General features: G+C 42.2%; 1 non-coding gene across 1 annotated transcript; it reads right to left on the bottom strand.

Annotated features, from left to right (window-relative positions):
• Positions 1–15,397: 15,397 nt before the first annotated feature.
• LOC122117944 lies at positions 15,398–15,502 on the bottom strand. The gene has a single exon (XR_006149261.1). It is a non-coding gene; the product is annotated as a U6 spliceosomal RNA (small nuclear RNA).
• Between the last annotated feature and the right edge of the window lie 847 nt (positions 15,503–16,349).

Consider the following 16,349-nt stretch of genomic DNA (forward strand, 5'->3'; position numbering starts at 1 on the left):
ATGAACCCACAAATCATCAAGAGGTCCTGTGTGAGCTGTCCCTGATATTGCTGGTCAGAGGTGTGACCCTCTCCTCCATCACCAGTCACTTACAACTAGAGACTGCCTAGATAATAACATTCTCACATTTTAACTCTAACTATAACCCTGCAAGAAATGACAGGGAAAGGAAATCACATTTTTCTTTCTTTACACTCTAAGAAATTGAGGTTGAGAGCCCCTGATCTCCCTCAGCACTTTGGTTCTTTCAATCTTTCAGCTCTTAGTGCCATGCATGCACTGAGGATAGAGCTATATAGGACTAGGTCTTAGTTGTTTCTTTTTATTGTCCCATAGCAGATTTATCTCAGCATATTTGTTTTATACATACTTCCGGATTGTCAGGTCCCTGAGGGTGAAGTCTCTGGAAAGTATTACTGTTCCTAATCGCAGCCTGGTTACCACACACAAGAGACCAGGCATGCAGCCTAGATTTACCTAACCATGGCAGAAACATCAGAGCTCAAAGATCCAGATGCAGATCAGCCCAGAGGTCTGTTTCTGATCATCCTTGCAGCCATCTTCAATGCCTGCTTGTCATTTAACCTAGCAAAGAGGAAAGGCCTAGCCTCCAAATAGAGTGTAAAACCACACCGCATCCCACAAAACCGCAAGACGTGCAATTCTAGTGATCACTCAATGGCGAATATGGTTTGCAGGGAGGCCTTTCTTACACCCCCTTTAAGCCCATGTCTTTTAGCACACACTGTTCTGGCAGAAGAGGTCTATGGGGTAATTCACCTTCCAGCTTCACACACCCTGAGATTTTCACAGTCTCATGGATGATTATGAAACTAAATGCTTCTTAGATCCCAAAGGAATCACTGGAGGATTTGGTAAGAAAGAGGAGCCATGGGTTGGCTAATGGTGATGCCATGGAAGTGACAGCTCCTCCTTCTAAGTGTCTGTCTGTCTCCTAGACCAGCCTCCATCCCTTTTGATTTATACATAATATTTTATCCTACACAAGTCAATGCTCAAAGAAATGTCCCCAGTCTCAGCCATTCACCACTACCCCAGACATGCAATAATGTTCCAGAAATACATGGCCTGTCAACTATTATTACTTAAATATAGGCCTGAGATGAATCTGTATATGACAATACAATGTGAGTATGTCACAAGCATAGCCCTAGGGAAGAGGGAGACAGACTACCATTGCCCTATCTTTGTTAAGCAGAGTTATTATCGTTCCTTATTATTCCAATTATAGCTGGAGAATACAACTCATGGTGCTCAATTCTCTCTCTCTCTCTCTCTCTCTCTCTCTCTCTCTCTCTTTCTCTGACATGTTGGGGATAAGGATACAAAAAAGGTATGAAGCCAGAAGTCCTGCTCTCTGTGCTAGGCCCACACTCACTGCCTGAGTGGCTTGGGAGAGACACGCTTGCTGAGTTCCAGTTTTCTCCTCTGTGGAAGAAGAGGTCATAACTTACTAGGCAAGTTTTGAAAGGCTCAAGTGAAACTATTATATCAACTAGAGCTAAGCCAATCATTTTTTAAGTAATAATTATAAAAATAAAGATAATGACAACAAATTGGCATTCCTGTTAGTCTGGGTGAAACATCTATTTTCTATGAAGCGGTATTATCAACCTTAAGTATGTGATACTTTACAGTTTTGCAGAGAATGTCAATATTCACTCATGAATGTTTTATTATTTCCCATCCATAAAGGAGAGAAGCGGTTAGGGGAAAATGCTGGTGAATTGTCCAAGTCACACAGGCAACAGAGAAGCAGAGATCCTCTGAAGCCAAACCCCACACCTCCTTGTATGCTCCACAAGTATGAGTGGAAACCATGGTTGGTGTCACATCCAGGAGCAGGTGATAGGAATAAGACTGGCACATCCTACCTTAGACACCTGGGCTTCTATTCCTCCATTCTAGGCCTTGATCTATTTACATGGAGGCAACTGCTGCCTAGAACTGAAGCTTCTGATAACATGGTGTTCATTGGTCTTGCTGTGTTCAGCTCCCTCATCCTCTGTGCTGTGTGGTTAGTGTGCCATCTACATTCACTTTGCCGAGGTAATCCTTTAGCATTGAAAACAAATGTGTCAAGCAGACTCTTTGTGCTAAGATAGCTCTTCCCTCTGGTCATTCTGTGCTCAGGCAACTAGGTCACCTTGTCCTTCTATGTGAAGGTGTCCTGGCTTCATTCCCTTTGTTCTCTGGAATCTATGGGCTCTGGTCTTTCCAAGTCAATTTATGGGGCCTGGGATATTTTTTTAAAAGCTAATCCTCTAGCATGTAACCAATTCCCAAGTTCCCTTGGAAACAGATTTTACCTAAAGACAGGTGTGTGTGTGCAGGTAGCTTACTTAAGAAGGGAGAAGAGTTGAATGAGGGTCGAAAAATCAAAATAGCATGGGAAGGTGAGCTAAAAATATAAGTTAAGGAACTGGCCCTGGGCACTGCTGTGAGGAACAGATGCTGGTCCTTTTAGGCCAAGCTTTGTGAAACAAGAAGCCTCATAAAGTGTGTTGGAACTGAAAACCTTCTCTCTCCTATTGATGAAGGGCTGTCCTCTGGTTGCTTCCTTCCTGCATTTCCAGATGCACACACAAATGTGTCTCACCTGCAAGTTGGAGAAGCCGCAGAGCAGGAGGAGAAACATACACTTTAGCGAAGAAAGCATGGTTGAGTAGCCCTTGTGAGAATCAAAGCAAAGTTGGTAGAGGTGGGAGAAGCTGTGCTAAAGCCCACGTAGCCAAGAGGGTAAAAAAGCATCACGTGGTCCTCTGGAGACTCTGATTTCAGGGCAGGTGGGGCCTTATTGTTAGCCATCCGAATTGGCTGATGGGAGACCATCAGAGAACACTGTCCCTTTGGCTGCACATTCTCACAGCTATGGCTTGGGGAGAAGCCAGTGTGAATTGATGCAGATGTAGAAGGAGCTCTTGATTCCAGGTGACCAGTTCTCTCTAAGACTCAAGCCTAACTCTGGGAACAGCACGAACCATTAAGGATTTAATAACGTAATTATAACAAGGCGACACAGTGTGGGGAACAGAGAGGCACTCGGCTGCCTCAACAGCGTGCTCCAGGCCTCACCGAGGGCCACTCTTTCAAATGAAGCGGGGTGTTGAAAATGCAGAGCAGAAAGATTGATAATTATTTGAAACAAGCTTAAACACTTGGATTGCTCCAACTGCCTTAAATCACTCTGCCATATTTATACTTGACTAGTGTTCTACATAACAACTTCCAAATCAAAGACTTTTGAAAAATTTCAATCACTGTGTTTTGAAGTGATTGAGAGCTTAGGGCGTGAGCAGTGTAGAAATAAGGCATATTAACATTATTAGCACGACAAATTTCCTGAAGTAGTTACATTAAGAAATGATCAAGGCCTTAGCCTGGATAAAGGAGAGAGAGCAGCATGTGGCACAAGCATTAGGTTTTGAAAGGATCTTAACTGTTTGGATGCTGAGAGGAGATCAGTGGTCTGGGAATGGATGACTCCAAATGGATTGTGTTGTTAGGAAGAGATCTGTCTTATCACGATTGTGGCTGAGAAGAAGCTACAGTGAGGGAAGAGAAAGGAAAATGCAAATGTTTCTCACTCTTTTATAGAATTCTTGCCTGCTGGATGCTATCCTAAGTGCCTTACATATACCAGTAATGCACTATTATTTATCCCAAGGTTAACCAACTCCACAAGAAAAACACTATTGTGACCACATTTTATAAAGAGGAGGCAGCGAAGGTTCTATATTCAGAAAGTGAAGAAGTCAAAATGTAACCAGACCTACTCCAGAACACCTGCTTTTGCAAGAGGCAAGGAAGTCTTATTTCTAGTATTATAGCTGAAATAAGAACACTGGGTCTAACAGGCACCCTCTTGGTCATGTGGTGGATGACAGGGAATTGATTGGGTTTAAATGGAGCCATCTTGTCTTCATGATGGAGGAAGGTAAAGTCTCACCCCAGGTGACGGGCATGCCTAATTAGAGGCAGGGGCAGGAACTAGGACAGTAGGTTACTGGACCTGCCAATCCTGTGCCATGAATTTGCAAGATTCTTGAGCTCCCTGTGACCCTCCAGGACCCTATTTAGCCCTCCACCTCCACCAGCTCAGGCGCCATTTTGCACCATGCCTCTTGTCTGCTGACTCTCCTCAGCTCTCCCTCTGTCCCACTTCAGCTCTGCATTGGAGTTGATCTGGCTTGTTGGCATGGTTTTTCTGCTTTTTCTTTCCTCTTCTACTCTCAGGGCTAGTTTTCTGGGGACACATGTCTGCCTGCAGTTGCTGGCTTTCTAATAAAGACTCCCAATTCGGCCTCTTAAAATGTGGCTCTTCTGTTTATGCCAGAGACAATATCTCTTTCTCATTCAAACGTTTGAAGATCCTTCTGAGATTTTGCTTTCTATTTAATAGATAAGAAAACAGAAACCCAAACAAATTGGCCAATGTCATGTGGATTGTGAGTGACAGCTAGCAGATTCTGATTCTGCTCTTTCTTTCCCTGTGATTCCTATCCCTATTTTGGATCTTTGTTAAGGGATCCCTATTTTGGATCTTTGTTGTTTGGATCTTTTGTAACACTGGATGTGTTACAAAATAATCATAACATATACCGGTTGAAGTTAAAGATTTCTCTGTCTCTCTTCTGAGAGCAGGAACTATGAATCCAGAAAGAATCAGTTATAGGAGCAAACTCAAGGCTGGGGATTCAGGTGGAAACAGACCTGGGCCAGATTGTTTTGGTATCACAGATCTAACTCTTCCTGGGAAATATGGCTATAAGTAAGGAGATTATTTGATTTTCATTTGGGAAATGGGAAAACAAGAGCTCTTTTGCAGATAGATGGCAGCATTAAAACTATGAGTGTGTATATGGATATATAACATGCTTCTCAAAGTTCCTATATACACTAGGAGCTTAGTGAAGAACGGATGTCTTGCTGTCATGAAATGATCAACCCTGCCAATAATATTAATGGTCATAACTTGAGGCTACCCTACAGGAATCCTGTACTTACAGTTTTCCTTCTCAGAAGGAAGTTAAAAATTAAATGTGAGCTGTTAACAACCTCAAGAGGCTCCTGCCATGAGACTCAGAGACTAAGTTCCAGTTTAACCTTAATTCGTCAGGTAAAGATTCTACAAACTGAATGTTCTGGCCCTTCCCCATAGTTCCATCTCCCTCTGAGAACACCCGCAGAGTCACCTTCTCTTTAATTGGGTGGCCATGGGGAAAAGGACAAAGCTTGTCAGCCTCCACCCTATTTGGGAGAAAGCTTTTATTTACCAGGAGTGAAAAGAAAGGATTCCTGTTCCTAACTTCTTTTCCTATTCCAAAAAGGTTATGATGAGTCCTCTAAACCTTTAAAGGACAAATTACTGAATAATCTATACTTAAAAAAACTAGCTAGGAGAAAGAAAGCATGAGCAAATAGTCATAATTTTCAATGTACATATGTGAAAATGGAACTAGGAAAATTGAGGGGAGGGGTAAGGTTGGGAGAGATAGAGAACGATGAAAGGGGGGACATTGATCAAGATGCATTGTACTCACAAACTGATGTGTTTAACTGAAACTATTTTGTGCAACTACTTAAGGATAATTTATTTTTAATAAAAATACTAGCTAGAGCAAACTAGAGCAAAGACAAGTTCCTACATCTGTCAGGCTCAAGGTAAGCTCTGACCTTTAAACCTATTAAGGCTTAATAGGAATACTGACACTCTACTATATTATCTAATTCAAACCTCACAGAAGGTAGAGTTAGGGTTTTTGTAAGGTTAGGATAATTATCCTTGTTTCATGAGTGAGAAAGCTGTTGAATGAGTGAACCTCATTCACATTTCTCCAGTGATTTAATCAAAGCAGATAATAAAGCTTGCTCAATATTAGTTTTGGAATGGTTCAAAGGTTAATAATCAGATTTATTCCCACTGTGTTTCAGCTTCCAGATATGTAAAATGACAAAAGGTGAGTTAGATGATCTCAATTTCTTTTCCAATTTTTGCCTTCTGGAGTCTCCAAGTTCTGCAAACTGGAGTCCAAATAAAGAGAAGAAAGAAAAGGGAAAAAGAATCACTTTCTTTCAGTTGTGCTGAAAGAACTAAAGGCTCATTTGTATACCAGGCAGTGTTTCCACTTCATCTCCACCAAAAACCTGTGAGAAGTTATCAGCATACCCACTGACCCAAAGAGGCCATGAAGATCAAAAAGTTGGAGCTGCTTGCAGGTGGTGATTCACACCTGTAATCATAGCTACTCAAGATGCTGAGATCTAAGGATTGCAGTTTGAAGCCAACCTGGGCAGGGAAGTCTATGATGAGACTCTTACCTCCAATTTACCACAAAAAGCCAGAAGTGGAACTGTAGCTCAAGAGGCAGAGTGCTAGCCTTGAGCACAAAAGCCCAGAGACAATGCCCAGGCCCAACGTTCAAGCCCCAGGATGGACAACAAAAAAGAGACTATGAGGCTTGTAGTCAGCAGATCTTGAGTTCAAATCTTGTTTTAGGACACCACAGAACCCATACTTTATCTTAAAGCCAGACTGCCCATTCAATAGTTCCTGTACTCAAAGTATCCATCTTGTTTATCCACTATGCTCCTGGTGGCCATACTGTGTTGAGTGACTTGGGTGCCCTCAGTGAGCTAAGAAACATCATTGAAGGATAATATCTTGACCTTTGTCAGAGGCAATCATATGTTGCAGACTCACATGGAGTGGTCAGGTTCTGCAGAACTAATGCCAGGGACTTCTCCAGACCAGAGGACTTTGTGAACTTCCTGTAATGTTCAAGTGTACTACAGCTATCTGCTACATTCTCCAAGGTTACACTCACAAAAACTACCCCAGGAACACAACTTCCTGTTGGATATTATCTCCCCTGATGGAGTCAGTCTAAACCTCTTGAAGGAAGTAGCAATGTGTTGTTATCCATAATCATTAGTTGTATCAACTGAATTGATGATGATAGACTGCCTAATTGGCTGGGTTCTGCTAATTTCTTCTCTCCAGGTTGTGGGGGCTCTTTACTGGGTAGCTCTGCAGAGGATTATAACAAGCTGTGCATTTAGATAGCTCAGAATGTTGTTTCTTCCTCCCCTCCCCTCCCACACCCCAGATGGACAAACCCATTCTTTGGTGCATGATGTTCTTTAGGCCAGGATAACAGAGAAAAAAATGATGCTAAAGGAGCAGAGTGTCTAGGCCTCGGATGATCATGGTTGATACAGATAGGATATGCATATCACAAAGGTACATTTTGACAGAGGGAAGGGATGAGTTTTAGGAAGAGAAAAGAGAGGGAGAATTAGTGTGGCATCAGGTAGCTAGAGTGTTTGAGAACTCATAAGCTATAGATGTGGATCAGAACTAAGCATATGAGTAGAAAATATGCACCAAGGTACTGCTTTTATTTAGTATCTGTTCTATGCAATGAGTTAGACCCAAATAAGTTGGTTTCAGTTGAAACCTTCAGACAGTGTCATATGAGAGGTGCTACTCTGCCTATCTGCTTGCCCCCTTGTAAGTATCAGTGTGGTTAGCAATATTCTAGGGACTATCATGAGATTTTATATCTTTAGTGGCTGTAAGTGACCACACTGTAGGATTTTCTGGACTTTGATCAAATTATCCTGGGTATCACTTAGGATCAGGAATTTTGGGTGTGCACACAGAAAGAGGAGACAGGGAGTGATCAATCCTGAATCCCTAAGCACAAAGACCCTACCTCAGAACACATGAAATAGTGAATAGAAAAGTGCAGGTTACCTAATAAGATAAGGTTCTTATGGTGATTATCTCATCATCTGAGCAGAAGTACTAGACTAACCTATTTTATCCAGTGTTGTTTAGACAGTAACTCTACTCACTGGGCGGGAATTATGTGAATCCTTAACACAGCAAAAGCAAGGCCAGGGCCTTGAACTTTTAGCTGAATCTAGACACGCAGATTCACCCAGACATTGAGTTTCATCTTTGTTTCTTCTGGGTTTGGTAAGAAAGGCTGGCTTAGGAGAAAGGTTATTCACAGGAGGAGGATTCCAACACAGACAACCCAAGGACATTTACAGTCCTCTCTTCCCCTCTCCCATTTGTCACCGCTTCAGCCCTCTTAGTCCAACCTTTTCCTTGGCAAACTTCCTGGGTTGACTTCTGTCAAAGTTGGATGATTATTGCAGTATTGGATTCCGATAGCCCTGGATGGAGCCCAGAGCCCACACTGCTGTTTACGTTTGATCTCTCGTTCAACCTTCCGGAAGAAGTTGGCTGAACTGAGGATCAAAGATTTCTTCACTTGCTTCCTCTTCTCCCCTATGACAGCCTCAGTGCTAGCAGTTTAACACTGCAGCAAATTAACTCCTCAGCTGATCATCTGCTCAGAATTTCTCATATTTTTGCAGGAAGTATGCGGCCGAAGTAGATTCAAGATTTCCTAGGAGGAGACTTTTATTTCAGTGTGAATGTACCTGCAGGCAAAGACAGAGCTCAGTTTTCATCCATACCAAGGGCATCTCCTGGTGGAGCCTGCTGATTTTGTTTGCTGGACCAAATTCCTTGTAGGGAGTTGTCCATAAACCCAAAGAACATGGGGGCTTCCACTGGAACACCTTGGCTTCTGCAGTGACTGGATCAGAGTCATTTCAGAAATGACAAGTTCTTGTGTTCCTCTACAAACAACATGTACCTGATCAGAAAGCCTTATTTTCTATTCATGAATTAATCCTCTACTAATTAATTGCTCTGGGCCTGTTTCCTAAGATAGAACATCATTCAGGAAAAGAAAATTGGTAACTTCCTACTATGTGTCTGGCACTAGGACAGTGTGTCCTTCAGACACTCAAGACCTAAATCTCTACTCTTCAGTCCTAAAATAATGTTTATAAGTCATCTGTGGACCTTGGTTAAAACAAAGTACAAGCTAATTAAGTTAGTCTCAGAGGGGCCTGAGATTATGTACTTCTAATCAGGAATGTGGTACTGATGCTACTGGCCCTGAGAATGGTGTACTTTGACTCAGAAGCTCTGGGGGACTAAGAAAATTCTCTTGCATAGACCAAAAGAATGTCCAGTAGAGTTCAGTATTCATTGAAATGCAGGTTTCCAGCAAGGTAGGTGGAAATGGAATGATTCTAGTTGAAGAAGGAGAGGCTTAAAAGCCTTGAATATAGTCAGGACACTCTTCTTTTGCTCCCTCTCGTTCCTCATTCACTGATGAGAAAATCACACGCCACCACAATGGTGCCACTAAAACCACAGCAGGTATGGCTTGCAGCAATGTGTGATCTCTGGGCATGCCTCTCACATTCTTGTTTCATAGATATTAGCGAAGTATATGCAGGTAGATATCACCTATGTTTTAAGGGAAAGAAGGAATATGACCCCTGGAATGGTTAGTTTTGTGTATCTATTTGGCTAAGCCATGAAACTCAGATAGTTGACTGAGCAGCAGTCTTGATGTTCCTGTGAAAACAATTTTTTAAGATGAGATTAACATTTACATTTACAATAACATTTACATTTACAATGTGTTAAGCATGAAGATTTTATTCCTTTTGCAGGTGAGCCTCACACTCAATCAATTGAAGCCTCTAAGAGAAAACACACTGAAGACCCCTAAGAAAGAATTGTGTCACAGGGGCTGCAATTCCAAACTTGAACATCAACTCTCCCTTAGAAGTTTGACCTATGGGCCTATCCTTTCCCCACAATGACATGAGTCAGTTCTTTAACATCTAGTAAATCTAGCAGAGGCACACTTTGGGAAATGTAATATAGGATAGTTGTTGTGGTCCAGTAATATAAGATAGTTGTTATGGTCCAGTTTCAATACTGAGAATATTTATTCTTTGGATACAATATAAAGAATTAAAAACTGAAAGTTCCATCCAAATCTTTTTCATGATACTTGAAGGCTATTCTGCCTTTATACTTTTTTTTTCTGCCAGTAATTAGGCTTGACCTCATGACCTGGATACTGTCCTTTTGCTTCTTCACTCCAGTCTGATACTCTGCCACTTGAATCACAGTTCCATTTCTGGCCTTTTAGTAGTTAATTGGAAATAAGAGTCTCCGAGACTTTCCTTCACAGGCTTCAGTGAAGGAACTGTATTCCTCAGATCTCAGTCTTCTGAGTAGCTAGGATTACAACATAAGCCACCAGTGCTTGGCTACATTTTCTTAAAATAAGACATTAATAGAACTTACCACATTGGATTGTTATCAGCATTAAGTTAAATGACACATACAAAGCACTTAGCATAGGGCCTAGCACCTAGTAGACAGCCAATAACATTTTAAAAAAAAGATTGAGCCAAAACAGCCATTTTGAAGAGGTCAATACTAAGAAGATCTCAGGAATTCAATCTTCCAGAACAAACCTAAAAGATTATTTCACCCTTGGTGAAGAGCTACTTCCAGGCATTTGCGCGCTCTGACATTGCCCTGGCAACTCCAGAGTATTCTGGAGCCAATACACTAATGATTAAAGCATTAATAAATCCAGAGATAGGTCATTCAATTTTACTTTAAAAGCAGATCATAAAAGAGGGAGAAATATTTGGGTCAAGATGTACTGAAGATTTTACAAATCTAAAGGCTTTGGAACATTTTTTTTTGTAACAACAGACTAGGTCTAGTACCAAACTGCATTATTTTTCCCACACCAGTGCTTGGAGGACTCATATTTACACCTGGGGCAAAATCTTATCTTCTTTCTGAAAAGACTCCAAAGCTATGCTATGTTTAGATAGCACTTTCAGCCGGTCCAAGGATTTCCACATACACATTCTCTCTTCAGTCTCTCAAAACACATTGGTTTAATAAAGGCAGACAGAATTGCCTATCCCTCAGATGAGCAAACTGAGGCCTAGCAAATTAGGTGATTTGTTCCGATTCCCAAAGTGAATGAACCAGAAAGCCTAGACTAGAAATTCTAACTTCTGACCCTCATGCCTGGACTCTGACTACTAGACCTCATGCCTACACAGGTGAACACAGCCCCATGATCAGAGCAGTCCCCCCCTGCCCCTCCCCGCATGTATGTGTGTGTGTGAGTGTGTGTGTGTGTGTGTGTGTGTGTGTGTGTGTGTGTGTGTGTGTGTGTGTGAGTGATATAGATTGGTATGCAAGCGTGGTGGGCTCTGGCTAATCTTGCAGGGAACCCTTCAATCTGAATAACAATCAACAAGATTTTAAAGAAATTTGGGCCAATTTCCTGGAAGTCTATGATTAATCTAATTGCTGGGTTTTCCTCTGTTTTTGTCTCCCACTGTTAATTTCATTTATTTTTCTCTTTCTTCTCAGACACAGACTGCCTTGTCTCTGTGCGCCGTTTTGTCACTGTTGTTATTTGTCCATACATAGTTTATCATTGGCAATGTATTCAATGGGATTGTTGTACTCTGTGTTTGGGGAAGGAGAATCGTTCAATAGAGACAACATATTGTGGCAGGAAAAAATGAGCACTGGGCTGCATTTCAGAGACCCTCTATCAAAGTCTGGCTCTGTGGATACTTGCTAGACCTCTTTGGTTCCTCAAATTTCCCATGATTAAAAAGACCCCCTTGCTTTTCTTGGCCCCTCCTTCCATTAAAGGATATATGAGATTATGCAAGAAAGGTTAGGTCCAGAAAATCATGTGATTTCTGTGCTATTCTGCCAGCTGTTGTGAATAAAGAAAATAATTCAAAAACCTGCCAGAAAGCTGGAGAGACAGTGAGTACACAGTAGGTAACCCAGGACACAATAATAAGTTCTCTTAATACAGGCTCTTAAGGCAGCTATAGACCTGCCTTATCTCACTGTTCTTCACCTTGAGTATGTACTCTTATAATCAATACTATTCTTTTAAAATAAAGATCAGTGACATCATTTGCAAAGGTCAGTGCAAAATGAGAATATAGGACTGCTTGTTATGAATAATCACTGAGAATTTAGAGACAGTAAGAGGAGAGTGGTAAACCAAGCACAGGGGCCTCTAACCATGAAGCTATGCCAGCTGCATGGGTCTGAAAACCTGGCCTGCTTATAACAATAATGGAGACGTGGAGATGCTGAGTAATTTTCCCAAGATGACAAAGTTGATAAGCTGAGCCTCTCCAGCTGACTGCAGAACTGGAGCTCAACCCTTGTGTTAAACTGACACACGCTAGGTGGATGGATGGGGATAGATCTTCTAGCCCTGGGAGCATGTCTCTGTGACAGAAGCATGCCCCAGGAGTTGTTGGCTGATCCTCCTTTCAGGACAGCAACCTAGCTGTACTATGAGTGCTGCTGGGGAGGTGCACTGTCTTCAAAGTCATTGAGATGTGGAAGCAGGGAAGGCTGTAAGCCACCTTCCCCTCCAGATCCCACCTCCAGATTCCATCACCTTCAGAACTCCAAAGGGAACAGCTGTCACCAAAATCTCCATTAGCTGGCTTCAGTGATACTTGTAAGGTGACAGGACATAATTACAAATTGGATCAGTGTGTGAAGTCAGGAGGTTACATATTTGGGATTTTGTCTGGAAGGAGTGAAATTTGGGGATTTTGTCTGGAAGGTGTGAGATATACATAGTTGAAGCTGCTGGATCAATCCTGTGCCATGCTGAGCATGAAAGATACAGCGATGATAGAGACAGATGTGACTCCTCCTTTCTAAGCTTATAGTCTAGTAGGAAACATGGAGACTGAATGGACAATTTTACCAACAATGGATCATAAATGTGAGAAGTATGGGAAAGCAGAGGATGATTTGAACCCACATAGATAGATGGTTTGACCTGGCCAGAGGGCTAGGCAAACTCTGAAGAGACATTTGCAACTCTGAGAAAGAGTTAGCCAGAGAAAGCAGTGAAGGAAGAGGTTGCAAAAGGGTCTAGTAGAAGAAACAGTTACAGAAAGAAAGAGAAAGAAAGAAAGAAAGAAAGAAAGAAAGAAAGAAAGAAAGAAAGAAAGAAAGAAAGAAAGAAAGAAAGAAAGAAAGAAAGAAAGAAAGAAAGAAAGAAGGAAAGAAAGAAAGAAAGAAAGAAAGATGGAAAGTAGGAAAGAAAGAAAGGGAGGAGGAAGGAAAGAAGGAAGGAGAAAGCTAGAGACTATAGAAGGATGATGCCAGGGTTACAAATGCATAAGAGTCAAGTGAAAGAAAAATGAAGTGTGGTTCCTTGACATGATCTTTCAGTACTTTCCGTAGGGATCCCTTTGAGGTAGCTGTGGATTGGTTGGGGCAACAGGAAGAGGGCTGGGGCAAGGGAAGCTTGCAAGGTAGGAGTTCAACACATGCAGGAAAAACTGGGTACAGAAAGAGCAGGTTAGCAGCAGGCTGAGCTGGGATTTTTCTGCCACCAGGAGTAATTGCAGGCCTCTGACAATCCTCCTGGCTCCTCCCTTTCCACTAGTAGAGCCTTCCTTCCTGCTGGCCCCCTGAGGCTCCCAGTCCCTCCCACCTGGGCTCCATCCAGTCCAGCTCTGCTCTTGCCAGGGGCTGGAGTGCTGGTGGCCGGCTCCTCCAGCTCGCCTCCATTGGCCTGAGTGCGTCCTACCCACTCTGGATATTAGAGCATTCTCTCCTTTGAAAGGCTCCTTTATTTTTAGTGCTAAATCAACAAAGCTGTTACTGTCATTTCCCATCAGACCGTCATCTTCCACGGATTCAAAATTACACTCAGCTGCAAACTATTGACACTCCTCTTAACAAAAAAATGGTTTTAATAAATCTTTACATTAGCCTATGAGATAAAAAAAATCTTTACCATGAAATATACAAGTGTATAAGTGTTTTATGAAAGTTTTATTAACTTTACAAAAGAAAAATTGGCAGTGGACCACGAACATCCTGTACGCCTAACACGTGGTTATAAATTACATGTTCTTTCCAATAACATCTGAAAAAGAGACTGTAATTTAAATTTCAAAACCACTTGGCATACCTACTATATAGTGCTGACATGAAGTAAAAGGAGGAACTAGAGAGGCCCAGACAAAGGAGGGAAATATAAAGACGTCCTTAGCTAAAAAGCTGCTGATGGGTACAATCCCCCCTCCAGCTGGACAGGGATCAAGTACTTGCTTGTCATATCATTCAATGCACTGTTCAATCTGGGATTCTTCCTTTCAACAAAAAGAGAACTTAAGTGCTAGTAATCATCGCTTGCAGAACTTTATCTCGCAGATACCTTCTTTATGTCAGGATTTCTCAATGACCGCTGCTGCTGGCAGAGAGATCAAAGTTGTTATTAAATACAAATGCAAACCCCAGGCCAGCCAGGAGGTGTGCATCATGATTCTCTCTCTCTCTCTCTCTCTCTCTCTCTCTCTTTCTCTCTTTCTCTCTCTCTCTCTCTCTCTCTCAGATGTAAGCCTCCTATTATCTTAGTGACTTCCCTTTTCATCCCTGCTTACTAGACTTTTGAGTGAACTTCCTGAAGAGTCTGTCTAGTATGGGAATTGGTGGGGGGGGGGGCTAGAAATATATATATATATATATTAGATAATATATTTAATATACTATCTATAATATTATATATTATATAAATAAATTTATTTATTTAAGTGCAAGTGAGATCAGGAATACTTTGAGATCTGAGGCCACCTGGTGGGATGCTTGGCATCTGGAGAAGTGCTTTGTGAGCAGATGGCAGGGATTTGGCAGTAGCCTGCAGTGTTCTCTACTTTGGGGAAAGCAGATACTTTAGTCCCCACTGAGTTTGTCTTCCAGGCAATAATATTGCAGAAAGGCAGAGTAGAAAGTCATAGATTCCCATCCAGGTTTTCTTGTCAATAACTGGTGTGACTCTGAGCAACCTCTTTTCTTTGAGTTCTATCAACAATGCCTGAACATCTGAAGCAGCCTTTTGTGGGGGCCCAGGACCACCGTGTATACAGCCTGGTGATGTAATCAGACGGTCACCCAAGAATTTAGCATCTATTACAGATGGTCACTGAGAAGTGGAAGGCAGCTGGAACATTTTAGGTAGCCCTGGAGACAACAGCACCCAGGACCTGAGATTCTGCACTTCCACTCAAGTGGTAACATTTCTAGTTTACCCTCGATCCTATCTCAACCTCTATGAGGGATTCTTGAGTTGGGGAATCCCAGGCCTTGGCAGCCCAACTAGAACACAATGCTGTAAAACCCTCCCAGTGGGATAGCAGATGGCAATGCCAACTCCAGCAGAGCTTCTGCATAGAGCACCAGAACTCAGAAGGAGCTTCTGAGACATGTCTCTTCAGAGGAGGAAGATTACAAACGGATTTCTGCTCAGTCAAGGCACATTCTATGGTTCTGACAGAAACACCAAGATGGGAAACGCCTGTTAATCCACCTTCTTCAGCCTCAAACAATAGTGTGGCTAGTTTTTTTTGTATTGAGCTTGATATTCTGATCTCTTGTAATGAGAAGATGGCTAAAAATATGGAACCTTTTGTGCATTTTCAAAACATCCTTGCAATGATGCCCTGCTAATCTTCTCTGTATAGTTAATGTAAATACACTGCAGAAGCAAACACAGCGTTGTGGCCTTTGGAACCCAGTGTTTTAGTTGCTGAATTTACTCATTGAAACAAACTGATGAAGGAAGCTCTCTACTGGCATGACCTTGGAGACTGGGCTGTGTGGAGATCCCATTATGAAAGAGAAATATGTGCCCTTAATGGAAACACACAACAACTTGGAACCAAATAAATTATTTTCTTCCAGTTCAAAATAAGTGACGGTCCTTACAAAGTAGAACTTGCCCTACTTCCAAATGTGTTGAAGGAAAATGACATGTGTCTTGGAGACAGAATTACAAGGGCATCATGTTAATCTGCTGGGCTGTATGCCCCTGGATGAGAAGGCCGCTAGATGCGGCGGGGGGAGGGTAATCGCACACAGTGCCTGAGAAGAGCTGTGACTGTGCAGAGGTCACACCCGGGGACCAGGCAGGAGTCGGCAGCAGTGGCCAGCCAGTGCTATCCAAACTTCATTATGTGGGAAAAATACATCCAGAGGAAGATGCAGAAGATCTGAGAATCAGTGAGAAAAGTTCATTTGGACTGACAGGAAACTTGATTAATTTTAAGCCTGGTGTGTTGCCACAGCCTCCCTGAGTTGGTCTTCAGAATATTAATGGGGAGTTGGAGAATAAGAAGCAAAACAGGAGAGGTACCTGGGATACAATCCACCTCTTCTTCATGGCAATCGCATTCATGGCAGCATTAGTGACCACAGTCACAGCGTTGCGGAAAAGGGTTCGTGTTTATGGAGGGTATCACCAGGTCCCAGGAATTGTACGGGATATACCTGATGTAATCTTTAATTTTCCATGGTCTGGTCCCCCTGGGACTCCCACAATTTGTGTTTGCCTATGGGACCTCAA

The sequence above is a fragment of the Dipodomys spectabilis genome, unplaced genomic scaffold (genome assembly GCF_019054845.1).
Source record: "Dipodomys spectabilis isolate Male_0828 unplaced genomic scaffold, ASM1905484v1 ptg000145l, whole genome shotgun sequence".
NCBI lineage: Eukaryota > Metazoa > Chordata > Mammalia > Rodentia > Heteromyidae > Dipodomys > Dipodomys spectabilis.